Source organism: Pleurodeles waltl, chromosome 12 (assembly GCF_031143425.1).
Source record: "Pleurodeles waltl isolate 20211129_DDA chromosome 12, aPleWal1.hap1.20221129, whole genome shotgun sequence".
NCBI classification, from domain to species: Eukaryota; Metazoa; Chordata; class Amphibia; order Caudata; family Salamandridae; genus Pleurodeles; species Pleurodeles waltl.
Window position 1 is genome coordinate 693,531,308 of NC_090451.1, and position 13,165 is coordinate 693,544,472.

Here is a 13,165-nt window from a genome sequence, read left to right on the forward strand (position 1 = left end):
GTGATAGAATACTGAACAAAAAATGTAAAAACGCTAAGGTAAGGTCAGCTATTTAGTTCCTATTTATATTTCACGTTTTACCTAATCTTGCATGTGCTAATAGTGTTAGATATTTCCAGGATGTTGCTTTTCTGTATCTTTTTTAGTGTACGATAGTTACTCTTGTATAGTGCATGCTTTCAACTGAGTTTCCTTGAGGTGTTTATTACTGATAACAGGATTGGACGTTCTGGAGGTTCGGCTCAAGGCTTTGCTAGTTTCTTCTCATTGTGCCTGTGCATAAGTGAAAAACGTGTTCTGAATTCATGGTCATCCAATTCTTGGCCTCCATGCAGAGCGCACAATGGACATATATTCCATGTGCAATTATAATTGTGTGCAAATATGTGTGAAGGAGGTACAGAGTTGCCAAAAATTGTCATGGCGAAAGTAAAAAAAAAAAAAAAGAAATGCAGTGCTTAGAGGTAAGTGGGTACATTGTATATATTTTGGGGGGGGGGGGTGAAGTGAAGGAGATGCCACACATTCAGGGGGGAGCGAAAAGAGGACACTGAAGAGGAAAAGTTGAGGTGTTTGATATGAGCTGGACAAGATGTGGACAGGAAAAAGTGGGCACTTGATGTGTACCTAACTGTAGTGATTGAGATAGTCTGAAGACTACTACCCCCTCCACAGGCCTTGGCAATGTTTAGTTCGCAGCCTCACAATTTTAGAATTGAAACATTTTGAATAATAATTATTTACAACAAAATCATTGTTGTTCGCTCATTTGTCTTAAACTGCTCACAACCGTTGACAAAGCCAATAGTCGTGTTTGTTTTTTGTGTCAGTTGTTGTGTTATATATCCTGATATAATAACGGAATGCTGAGTACAACCAATATGCTGGTTAGAGACTTTTTCTTCCCATTTAAATCCCTGTCAGTTGATGAATGAATGGATGCATGAGTGCAAAGATGAATGACAGTGCTTATGTATAACTTAAGTGCCCAAATTCAATGACACAAAAAGCACTTTTATCCGTAAGCCATACCTATTGACATTGCCAGAGTTCATTGTTACTTTGTTCCTAGCATTGGCAAAGCCAATAGGTGTTCAACGCACTGAACAGTATGTGTGCAGGCAAACAGCACGATTGTGAGTGCATACATTAATTAGCATATTACAGCCACATCTGTTGGCTTTCCTAAATGCTTTTTTTTAAAGCAGTTACAAAGCGGCTTTACCGTTAACTGATTATGGCGTGGGAACAAGTGCTCCTAGCGCCTAGAATGGTGCATGTGAGCACAATTAAAAAAGTAGATGTGCCCTCTTCTCTTGATACTCGTTGTGGCAGGGCTCCTGTTCCGGAGAAGGCAGCAGTGTGAACAATTTATAAACTCCAGGGTGCTGGGAAGGCAGTACTTTTGATCTTGGGCAGAAAAAGCATCCAGATGCCAGCGGATCTAAAGGCCATGTCAGAGTCCCCGCGCCTGCCTGGCGCTAGGTGTGATCCTCTGCGGGCAGGGGCGGGATCCACTCAGCCCTTCGACTGCTCTTAGACAGCAGGTCACCACATTTACATAAACACGCCCCCTTCTCCCCTGTGCGCGTGCGCAGGAGTGCGAGCCGCGCCTGACGGCGGAAGTCACATGCCGGTGCCAGCGGTCCCGTGATCGGCTGGAAGAAGCGGCGGACCCCGGGGCGGAGGTGACTAGAGCCCGCAGTCGGCATCACTCCAGCGCCCGGCTTCGGCAGTGTCCGGGCCGCCTACAGCGGGCACACTGGCGGCGAGGGGAGCAGGCAAGTGAGGGCTGAGCGCCCGGGGGCGGAGGCAAGAGGTGCCCCAGCCTGTGGGCACAGCATTGTTTTATGTATAGTATGGGGGTGTTTTTTTTTATTTTTTTAATTAATATAATGCACCTGCCCCTTTTGGAGATGTTATCGGCGCCCAGAGGGTACACGGCTTCGAGGTTACTAGATGTTTCCAGCGCCTCGAAGCACAGCATGTTCGAGTTCTGTGCATCCTTTTTGTAAAACTTGTTGTTTTCAGGTGTGATGTTACAACGAGTTGTTAACCAGGACTGCAGTTCCCAGAATGCATCTTCTTGATGACAGTTCTCCATCGGAACATTGTTGTCATAATGACAAGGAAGGGATTATTCGTGCTCGTGACCCTGGTCCAGGCCGCCCACACCCTCTGGCCCAGTTAAGGATAAGTGTATGTTACTCCCTATCAGGGCCTTTGTTAGCTGGATACAGTCTTTGTTAGCGGAATACTGTGTGGCTGCTCTTGTCTGTGGTGTCTAGTGCTCCGATCTCATTTCGAGGATACTGGTAGAGTTTTATAGCACTTCCACACCCCTCACGGATCCTCAGATCGCTTTGATGGTGCTTAAATAGTTTGAGTTTTACAACTTACTGTAGGTGGGAGATATTTTGGTGTCGTGTGACGCGTGGAGATGTACCCAGTCAAGGAAGTGGGAGATGCTAAGTTTCTAGGGGTGTGTGGACATCTTTGGATATAACCTTGCCGGGGCTCTAAGAACCAAAAGCACGAGCCTTGTCAACAGGTGTGAAGTAATTCATGTAATAAACCTCCTAAAAAAAATACGACGACAACTTTAAAATGGAGCACATATATTTCAACATTACGCAACGTGGTACTATATATACATATATATTTTTTAAATAAGGGAATACCCCAAGGCTTGATGCATTGGTGCGACTTCTCCAGAGTGTGTTAAACTGTCATGCTTTCTCTTTAAACGGTGTATATTGCTGGTAAATGCGAATAAATAATATTTTATATTAACTGGGTAATAGTGACATACTATACTGAATTACTTCAGTGTGCTCTCAGGACGGTTGTTTTAAGAAGAATATACACAGTGAAGTAAAGCAATGACCATAGATCACACAATTTGGTTAAGTGGGGAAGCTGGGATTTGAACCCAGAATCCCTGGTTGCATATTGTGCAGTTCAGAGACTGCATTCTCACATCCATCTCACATTGGTATTCAGTTATTTAATTATTGCGTTGTAATTAGTGATAGTAGACACAGTTAAATAAATGCATTTATCACTTCGCAAATCAAACTTTATCTATACATATATGTGCATAGTCACGAGATTTAAAGTTGTGCTTTTCTGTTTTTAGTGTTTGCAGAGACACTGAAGATCAAACCTAGAGAGAGAACATGCATATCAGAAATCCTGCTGCACTTTGCCAAGCGTCTCCTTGAAAAGCTGTAGCCTAAGGAGTAAACTCTAGGGCCTCAGAGACCTCTTTGTTTTTACTCATTATTTAACAGCTGTCATTGGGGTGTTAAGACTTTAACAAAATTGATTCTTTTTTTCTCAGTCACTTAACAAAGCATCTCCTGCCTTGCGTTACTCTGCTGACTAGACAGGGGCGTTCAGCACGTCAGTGACCACATGTACATAATTCATAAAACAAGGAGGACATAGACTTTCTCCCACAGCAGAGTTTGCTCCACCGACTCCACTGCTTCAAAGAGACAGACGGGTGATGTGTATGTGACTTCAGAGGAACGCGTGCTGACTGCCGCTGTTTAATCTTAATTACCTCCGGTCCCTCCCTCGTCTTCCTTTTAACCAATGAGGCTTCCTGCCTCCCTCTAGACCCTCCCTTCCCCTTTTAAACCCCCCCCCCACCCCTACCACCTCCTGTTTTTTCTGTCTAGCCCACGCTAGACTTACCTTTCTCTTTTCCTCCACGACAGGGCCTGGGGGACGTCGATTCCTGCACTCCTTGGGGCGCGGAGCCCCTCAAGGTGTGCTCTGGCCGGTCGCGTCTTTTCCGAGCAGGCGGGGCTGCTCGTGAGACGTGTACTGGGAGTCGGCTGACGAGGTCAGCCGGCTCTTTGCAGCTGGGGCGTCCATTTCCGGTTCCTCGGCCCGCGGAGCCGCGCAGAGGTGCTGGTAGGCATTTTTTGGATACAGGACTGGTAGGACGGGCGTTCTGCCCGCATTTTTAACTAAATTTGTTTCTTTCGATCTTTGTTGGGATTGGTTAATGGATATTTAGTGGGAGGTCCTGTGCCCTGTATATTTGGGATTTTATTCAATGCAGTGGTAGTGCTATTTGATCCGAAGGTGCCTGCAAAGCGACGTAGGATTGTTTCATCCTCCTCCTCAGGGGAAGAGGGTGCTGCTGTCATTTCAGCCCCTGGGGGTCACCAGGTTCCGGGTGGTGGTGCTGCGCCACTCATGTCCAGGGAGGAGGTGCAGGACATGATCGAGGTGGCTGTTTCTAGGGCTCTCCAGGCAGGGATGGCCAGGCCTAGCCGGTCTAAGGCTTCACATCCACCTGCTACTGCGGAGAGGTCCTCCTCAGAGGATGAGGAGGGGGAGGCTCCATCTACTTCCTCTGGTGGGGAAATATGTCTCCAGGGAAGAGATGTGGGAGGTGATGGCACATGTACGGGACAATTTAGATTTTCCAGTGTTTCAGCCTACGAGCTCTGACTCCCACTTGTTCCCACAGTATCAGACGCCTTCTAAGTTTGCCATGCCTTTTCAGGGACCTGTGAAGGATATGGTGTTTCAGGAATGGAAGTATGTGGATAAAGCTCGGGTTCCACGGTTCCTTCAGAAACTTTATTTGCTAGAGGGGGAGGATGTACTGCCTTCCTCTGTTCGCCTGGATTCAATTTTGGCTACCCTGATTGGCAAGACGGCTGTCAATCCGGAGGATTGTGTGCCTACTGATGCCACGGACCGTAAGGTGGATTCTGGGCTCAAGAGGGCTTTTGCGGCTGAGAATCTGGCCCTGAGAGCAGGTACTTATTCTGCTTATGCGGCCCAGTCGTTGGTACAGGACTTTGATAAGCTGACGGTTGCTGTTCAGGAAGGTGCGGAGTGCTCCGAACTTCTGGCTGGTATGGAGCAACAGGCCAGGTTGCTGGCGGACGTATCATCGGATGTGGTTCGTACTTCGGCGCTGGCATCTGGGGCTTTGATTGGGGCCCGTAGGTCCCTCTGGTTGCGGTCATGGAAGGCGGATCCTGGGGAGAAGTCTGCTCTCCTGAGACTGCCCTTTGAGGGTCGTAGCTTGTTTGGAGATCAATTGCCTTCCATGCTTTCCAAGGCGTTTAAGGAAAGGAAGCATGCCTTACCTTATAAAGGGGGCTCTGCTTCTGGCATAGGGTAGAAGAAGCATTCTCGTTCTTCTCCCAAGATGGATGCTAAATCTTTTTTTTTTTTTCAGGAAATGTCGTTTTCAGCCCCGTTTTTCACCTAAGAAATCTGCTCCTTTGAACCGGGGTGGGTTCAAGAAGGGGTCCTGACAATCACTGTGGGCCTGGCAGGTTGGGGGTCGGCTGAGGCACTTTCTTTCCGCTTGGCAGGAGAGTGTCAGCGATCATTGGGTGCTGGACACTGTGGCCAATGGTTACGTCATCGATTTCGATGTGGTTCCTCCAGATTCGGGGGTGCGTCCTACTCCTTTGCCTGCGGTCGGGGCACGGAGAGAGGTGTTGTTGGACAGAGTCTGGGACTTACTTTTGAAAGGGGCCATTTCCCACGTTCCTCTAGAAGATAGGGGTCAGGGCACTTATTCTGTCCTGTTTCTCGTTCAGAAGGTGTCAGGAGGTTTTCGGCCTGTGCTCAATCTAAAAGGGGTGAATGCTTGGATCAAAACGGTGCATTTCCGCATGCCGTCTATTCAGACTATTTTTCAGATGGTCAGTCAGGGGGATTTTCTGGCGTCGCTGGATCTGCAGGATGCATACCTGCATGTGCCGGTGGCAAAGACTTCTCAGCGCTTCCTACAGTTTGCTGTAGGCCTGGAGCATTATCAATTTTGTGTGCTGCCTTTCGGCCTCAAGTCTTCTCCCCGGATTTTCGCAAAGGTGCTGGCCCCTCTGGTGGCTTTGCTTCATTCAGAAGGGGTGTTTATTCATCCTTATCTAGACAATATCCTAATACATGCACCCTCGCAGGGCCAGTTGAGAAGGCAGGTGGACCGGGTATTGGTGGTCCTGCAAAACCATGGGTTTTTGATAAACTGGGGGGAAGTCAGATTTGGTCCCTTCCCAAGATCTGTTTTTTCTAGGGGCTCGTTTTCGGACTCTTCTTGGTTTGGTGACAGTGTGGGAAAAGAGGTTAGGTTTACTCCAGTCCCTGGTGAGGAAGGTCGTGTCGCAGGCTGCCCCGGGCTCTTCTTTGGTTACGTCTGCAAGGTCATTTGGCATCCGTAATATTTCTGGTTCCTTGGGCTCAGTTCCATCTTCTTTGCTTGATGAACTGGTTCCTGAGAAGGTGGGCACCAGGGTCTGGTTCTCTGATGACGCGGATTCCGGGGTCAGGATTGATTCGCAAGGAGTTGGGATGGTGGTTGGGGGCCACTCATCTTCGGATAGGCGTGTCTTTGTCACCTCTGAGCCCGGTGGTGGTTACGACGGATGCCAGCCTCTCAGGTTGGGGTGCTTGGATGGGGTCGGCACAGATTCAGGGCTTTTGGTCCCCACTGGAGGCCAATTGATCGTCGAATTGGCACGAGTTGAAGGCGGTATTGTTGGCTCTAATTCATTTCCAAGTGTCCCTGAAGGGAGTTGCGGTTCTTATTCGGACAGACAACTTAGTGGCCAAGGCTTATGTGAACCGACAGGGGGGGACCCGGTCGCGGGCGTTGTTCAATCTGGCCAGGGAAATTTTTGTGTGGGCTCAGGATTGGGTTCCTTCTCTCTGGGCTACCTACATTCGGGGGGTGGTCAATGTTCGGGTGGATCTGCTAAGCAGGGTGATTCCTTCCTCGCAACTTTCCTCCATCTGGAGGTCGCTGTTTCTTCATCTTGTTTGTCTCTGGGGGCTTCCGGTGTTGGATGTGTTTGCGTCACCGGAGAATGCGAAACTCAGTCGCTTGTGCACCCGGTTTCGGTGTCCTCAGGCTTGGGAGGTGGCTGGGATGTCATGTCCTTGGCCTCGGGGCCTTTTATATGCTTTCCCGCCATTTCAGCTGATCCGGGCCTTTCTGTTGAGAGTGCGGCTTCTGGGAGCCAGAGTTATCTTGATTGCACCCCATTGGCCGAGAGCGAATTAGTTTCCATTGCTGCAGTTGATGGCATCCGGTCGGATGTGGCCTCTTTCTCTCTGTCCGTCTCCCCTGGAGTTTCCTTGCTTCTCGCAGGGGTCATTGAGGAGGTTACACTTGACGGCCTGGAAGTTGAACGCCGGGGTTTGATGGGTCTGGGTGTACCTGTGGCTTTGAGTTCTACTTTGCTGGCTTCAAGAAGGCGTTCCACTTTGATTTCGTATGGTAGACAGTGGAAAGTTTTTTTTCTTCTTGGTGCTTCCGGCATAAATTGGATCCTACCGTCGCTTCTTTTTTTGATGTGATGTAATTTTTACAGGATGGTGCACATTTGGGGTTGTCGGTGACTTCTCTGAGGGTGCAGTGGGCAGCTATTCAGGCATTTCGGGGTCCTTGGCGTAATCTGTCTGATGAGGGTCATTTGATGGCTAGGTTTTTTCAGGGGCTTCTTAATTTGGTTCCTCGCCCTGTACGGTCTTTTCCTTCCTGGGATCTTTCCTTAGTTTTGGATGCATTGACGGCTGCCCCTTTTGAACCTCTGGGGGACTGTGACCTTTCTTTGAAGACGTTCTTTTTGGTGGCCATTACTTCGGCCCGCCGTTTAGGGGAATTGGGGGCCTTGGCCTGTTCTTTTCCTTTTTGTAAGATTTTTCAGGATCGTGTGGTGCTTGTTCCGGTTCCTTCTTTTATTCCGAAGGTTAATTCTTCTTTCCATGCTCGCCAGGAGGCCACCCTTCCTTCGTTTTGTCCGTATCCTTCCTCGGATGAGGAGGTTCGGTTACATTCTTTGGATGTACCCAGGGCGTTGTTGGAGTATCTGCGTGCAGGGGATTAGCTTCTTGTGAATTTTGGTCCGGCCCGGAAATGTGAGAAGCCTTCCACGGCTTCATTAAGTCGGTGGGTGAGATCTTTGATTCTGTTAGCGTATTCGTTGAAAGAGGTGGTTCCTCCCCAGGGGATTCAGGGCCGTTCTACCAGGGGTATGGCGGCGACAGCGTTTGAGCTTCAGGGGGCTTCAGTGGTGGAAATTTGCAGGGCCGCCACCTGGGCCTTTCCTTCAACATTTGTTCTGCATTATAGCCTGTCGGACTTGGGTAGTTTGGAGTCGGTGTTGGGTCACCGGGTCTTGTCCTCTATGCGGTAATAGGGGGAGGGTCTCGGTGGTTGGTGTGCATTGTAATAAACTTCTTGCAACTCAGTATCCGTCTCCTGTGTTTCTCTTGCTATGTCTCATTGGTTAAAAGGAAGACGAGGGAGGGACGGGAGGTAATGCGTCCATTTCTTACGATAATGGCATTACTCCTAGTCCTACTCCCTCGCCTTCCTTTCCGTTCCCTCCGCCCCCCCGGTACGGACTGTCTGAGTTGCTGCTTGGGCTTGTTTTTGTACAGGAGGTGGGGGGTTTAAAAGGGGAAGAGAGGGTCTAGAGGGAGGCAGGAAGCCTCATTGGTTAAAAGGAAGGCGAGGGAGTAGGACTAGGAGTAATGCCATTATCGTAAGAAATGGACGCAGTTTTCACTATCAAACCTTGGGAGGCAAAGGGGTGAAAAGATATTGCCTCCACCCATTTAAAAATTTGATGAGTAGAAAATCTCCCACCTTGCCCCAGTTCATATGCCAGCCCTGCTACCCAAATTTGTGGCTGTGCTTGAGCCCTGTGTGATGCATAATGGTGTAGGGCTGCTGAAATTCCTTTCGCATTAACTTTACATCACTACAGAAGCCATTTTTGTTGGGGGGTTAAGACAAGGACACTTAATAAATCTGCCAGTGGGTGGGCCTTGTTACATTTCTAAAGCCACAAGTTTTATATTGCTAGACAGTTTTACATCACCGCTGGCTCTCCTGAGCACACCTGCAGCATGGGCTGCACTCGTCCAAGGCAGGGCCGGTTTCAGGCTCTCCGCCTAATTCACACCAACTAATAGGTTTAGGAAGAAGGTGGCATATTTCTCATTGTCTCTTTAGACGCTTTGGCTGCTGCTGTTTGCATTGTTTGACTGTGTCTTTCTAGCACACCCATTTGTTATCTAAGCAGTGTTCATGTTAGCCTGTTAGTAGTGTGATGCTCGACTCTACATTTCAAAGGCTCTCTCTGCCCTCTCGCACACTAGGCTGGTTACCCCGGTTGATTGCCTGAAAGAAATTACCCAGGAGCTTAATTTTATTTTGCATTTCACAAGTGTGATAATTGGTACCGTCTGTGGCCATGCAAATTGTTTTGTTTTTCTTGTGGTGGAAAGTTCAATACCACGCTTCACAACATGTAAACTGTACAACATGGGCACCAGCGAAACCTTCCCTAATACAGGGAGTGCAGAATTATTAGGCAAATGAGTATTTTGACCACATCATCCTCTTTATGCATGTTGTCTTACTTCAAGCTGTATAGGCTCGAAAGCCTACTACCAATTAAGCATATTAGGTGATGTGCATCTCTGTAATGAGAAGGGGTGTGGTCTAATGACATCAACACCCTATATCAGGTGTGCATAATTATTAGGCAACTTCCTTTCCTTTGGCAAAATGGGTCAAAAGAAGGACTTGACAGGCTCAGAAAAGTCAAAAATAGTGAGATATCTTGCAGAGGGATGCAGCACTCTTAAAATTGCAAAGCTTCTGAAGCGTGATCATCGAACAATCAAGCGTTTCATTCAAAATAGTCAACAGGGTCGCAAGAAGCGTGTGGAAAAACCAAGGCGCAAAATAACTGCCCATGAACTGAGAAAAGTCAAGCGTGCAGCTGCCACGATGCCACTTGCCACCAGTTTGGCCATATTTCAGAGCTGCAACATCACTGGAGTGCCCAAAAGCACAAGGTGTGCAATACTCAGAGACATGGCCAAGGTAAGAAAGGCTGAAAGACGACCACCACTGAACAAGACACACAAGCTGAAACGTCAAGACTGGGCCAAGAAATATCTCAAGACTGATTTTTCTAATGTTTTATGGACTGATGAAATGAGAGTGAGTCTTGATGGGCCAGATGGATGGGCCCGTGGCTGGATTGGTAAAGGGCAGAGAGCTCCAGTCCGACTCAGACGCCAGCAAGGTGGAGGTGGAGTACTGGTTTGGGCTGGTATCATCAAAGATGAGCTTGTGGGGCCTTTTCGGGTTGAGGATGGAGTCAAGCTCGACTCCCAGTCCTACTGCCAGTTCCTGGAAGACACCTTCTTCAAGCAGTGGTACAGGAAGAAGTCTGCATCCTTCAAGAAAAACATGATTTTCATGCAGGACAATGCTCCATCACACGCGTCCAAGTACTCCACAGCGTGGCTGGCAAGAAAGGGTATAAAAGAAGGAAATCTAATGACACGGCCTCCTTGTTCACCTGATCTGAACCCCATTGAGAACCTGTGGTCCATCATCAAATGTGAGATTTACAAGGAGGGAAAACAGTACACCTCTCTGAACAGTGTCTGGGAGGCTGTGGTTGCTGCTGCACGCAATGTTGATGGTGAACAGATCAAAACACTGACAGAATCCATGGATGGCAGGCTTTTGAGTGTCCTTGCAAAGAAAGGTGGCTATATTGGTCACTGATTTGTTTTTGAATGTCAGAAATGTATATTTGTGAATGTTGAGATGTTATATTGGTTTCACTGGTAATGATAAATAATTGAAATGGGTATATATATTTTTTTGTTAAGTTGCCTAATAATTATGCACAGTGATAGTCACCTGCACACACAGATATCCCCCTAACATAGCTAAAACTAAAAACAAACTAAAAACTACTTCCAAAAATATTCAGTTTTGATATTAATGAGTTTTTTGGGTTCATTGAGAACATGGTTGTTGTTCAATAATAAAATTAATCCTCAAAAATACAACTTGCCTAATAATTCTGCACTCCCTGTACACAGAATAATTTAAGATATATTGCAGGAGGGGCTTCACAAGGTTCTCTCACACATACAGAAAAGGCGCAATACAGGTGGCTCAAACACTATAGAGAGTAAGAGGCGTTAAAGGACTGTTGTGTGATCGCTGGAGAGAGACCTAAACATACAGGAAGTAAAACAGTCCTGGAAGAAACAGAGACAACTCCTACAGAATTACCATCCTTTCATATACTCACATAGCATGATGAATTATCACCTACCTAGTGTTCCGTGCTTCATCAGTGGGTTCCACATATACCACTGAGTAACTTAGAGTACTATATTCACTAGTTGTGCAGTTTCCTGGTTATGGGTTCCCTAGTTGGGGTGTGGTTATGGCCCTTAAGTCGACATTGATGTTCTCCCCTTGAAGTACTCATGCCTGTATTTAATTTGAGTGTGGATGAGCTAAAGCTATTTTTTGCTGGTTTCTCCCTACTACAAGTTTACAACAGGAGTGTCGAACAACGAACATTACCAGTTTTCCTAAAAATATTGTCCCTAAGGAGGTGGGTACCTTCCTCACGACTACATATCTTTATATTTCACATCCAATATTGTGAAAAAGTCCTTGAGTCATAGAGCTTTTACGCAAGTACACTTAAATATACCCTTTAATATACAGAAGTAGAAATAAACCTTCATAGAACAGTCACATCTTGGCAAGAAGCTTGAGTCCTTAAGAGAGCAGGTACAGCTTGTGCAGAAGCACCAGCTTTCCCTCTCACAGAACACATGACTTACAGGCAGCAATAGAGCAAATTCTGCTTTATCACAGACCAGCTACAGTATGCCACTAGCAAAGTTAAGCGGCGTTCTCTCAGAGAAGGCAGCAAGTGCGATATTCCTTTCTGCACAGAACTGAGTCAGTGGGACTGACTTGTACACGCTTTCATCACCCAGTTAGCCGGCCCAGTGAAGGCATGAGTGACGTGTATGTTACAGACAGATCACTGGGGCGGGTGCTCAGCTAAGAGGAATGTATAGGTGAATGAGTGATTGAATATGCAAGCACTGATATTTTTACTTAGATTATATTCCATGTCAGCACCCTGAAAGTCCTGCTTCTGTCACTCGGATACCTGCTGTCCCACGCATGCACATATTGCATTTCCTCTTTCATATCCTCCTTTCCCTAGGAAGGAGCCCTTAACCTTCTCACACATTTGACCTCGCTTATACTGCCTTCGCTTGCTTACATCATTATGTTTCCCAACTCCCGTTTCTCACAAGCACTTTTACCTTTTTGCTCTCTCACGTACACTGATGCGGACACTCGAGGATGGCAGTATTTTCCATAGCACCATTTTTGAATTTCACTATTTAAAAACAAAGCTGTGTCCCACAGTTAGGCAACATCGACTAACAGGCACCGCTGATGAGATGTGAAGAGAAAATCCTATGCAGCATAGTAGACTTGATCAACTCAACAATGGCTTCAAGATGAGACATGGATATATATAGTTGGGAAATTGCAGAAACATCAAAGCATGGGGCCGTTCACAGAATACCGGCGTTTATATTGATATAGTTGGTTTGCATTGAGGAGTAGCAGTTTACACTTATGGTAGTTGTTGAATGGAGCAGCCCAGCCACAGCCTAACTTACTTAACTAACAGTGGCCAACCTCTTCAAAAAATGTTGGTGTGCATGCAGGAGGTGCTGTGCAATCCCAGTATCTGTAATGCATTTGTTCCAGTTATTGGGGGGGGACCTGTTTATTGAATTGCTAAAATACAAGGGGTGTGGAAATGACAAGTTCCCTTTGACGTCCCAACCCCACCCACCGGTGACTGCTTGCCCGCTCTCTAGCTTCTCAAACAGCTTGTCTTAGTGTGCACGAGGCTAAGAGCGGCAATGGCTGTCCCCGGGATGCCAAAGGACAGAGGTGTTGGGACCTCGCCTGGGTTATTGACAGCAAAAGACAAGAAGTGGCAGGACTTGGCATGGGGCATTGATAGCAAAGGACCAATAATGGGTGTGAGCTCTGGGGGGTGGCGAGGTCTGTTTTTAGTCTGCTTTGGGGGATGGTTGTATCTGGTTTCTGTATTCATTGGGGCCCTGTGTTGCCTCATCAGTTCAGGAAGGCATAGCTTGCTTCCTTTGTGTGAAAGCAGATGTGATGTTGCTCAGGTGACTGTAAATGTGTACACCCTGGTTTACAGTGGATTGCGGTCGAGCGAACAGCACATTTATTCTGGTTTTGCCCAGTGTAGCTCCCAGTATACCCCTCCCTCCTGGAACG

At 47.3% G+C, this 13,165-nt stretch overlaps 1 protein-coding gene across 2 annotated transcripts in view; it reads left to right on the forward strand.

Moving 5' to 3' along the window:
* Positions 1–1,594: 1,594 nt before the first annotated feature.
* The window catches only part of SLC12A9 (solute carrier family 12 member 9), a 100,411-nt gene continuing 88,840 nt past the window's right edge, over positions 1,595–13,165 (forward strand). The window contains exon 1 of one of the 2 annotated variants that reach the window (XM_069215556.1): positions 1,595–1,781. The gene's annotated coding sequence lies outside the window, so the exon portion shown is untranslated. The remainder of the gene's footprint in view (positions 1,782–13,165) is intronic. The other variant, XM_069215553.1, reaches the window with a different exon arrangement.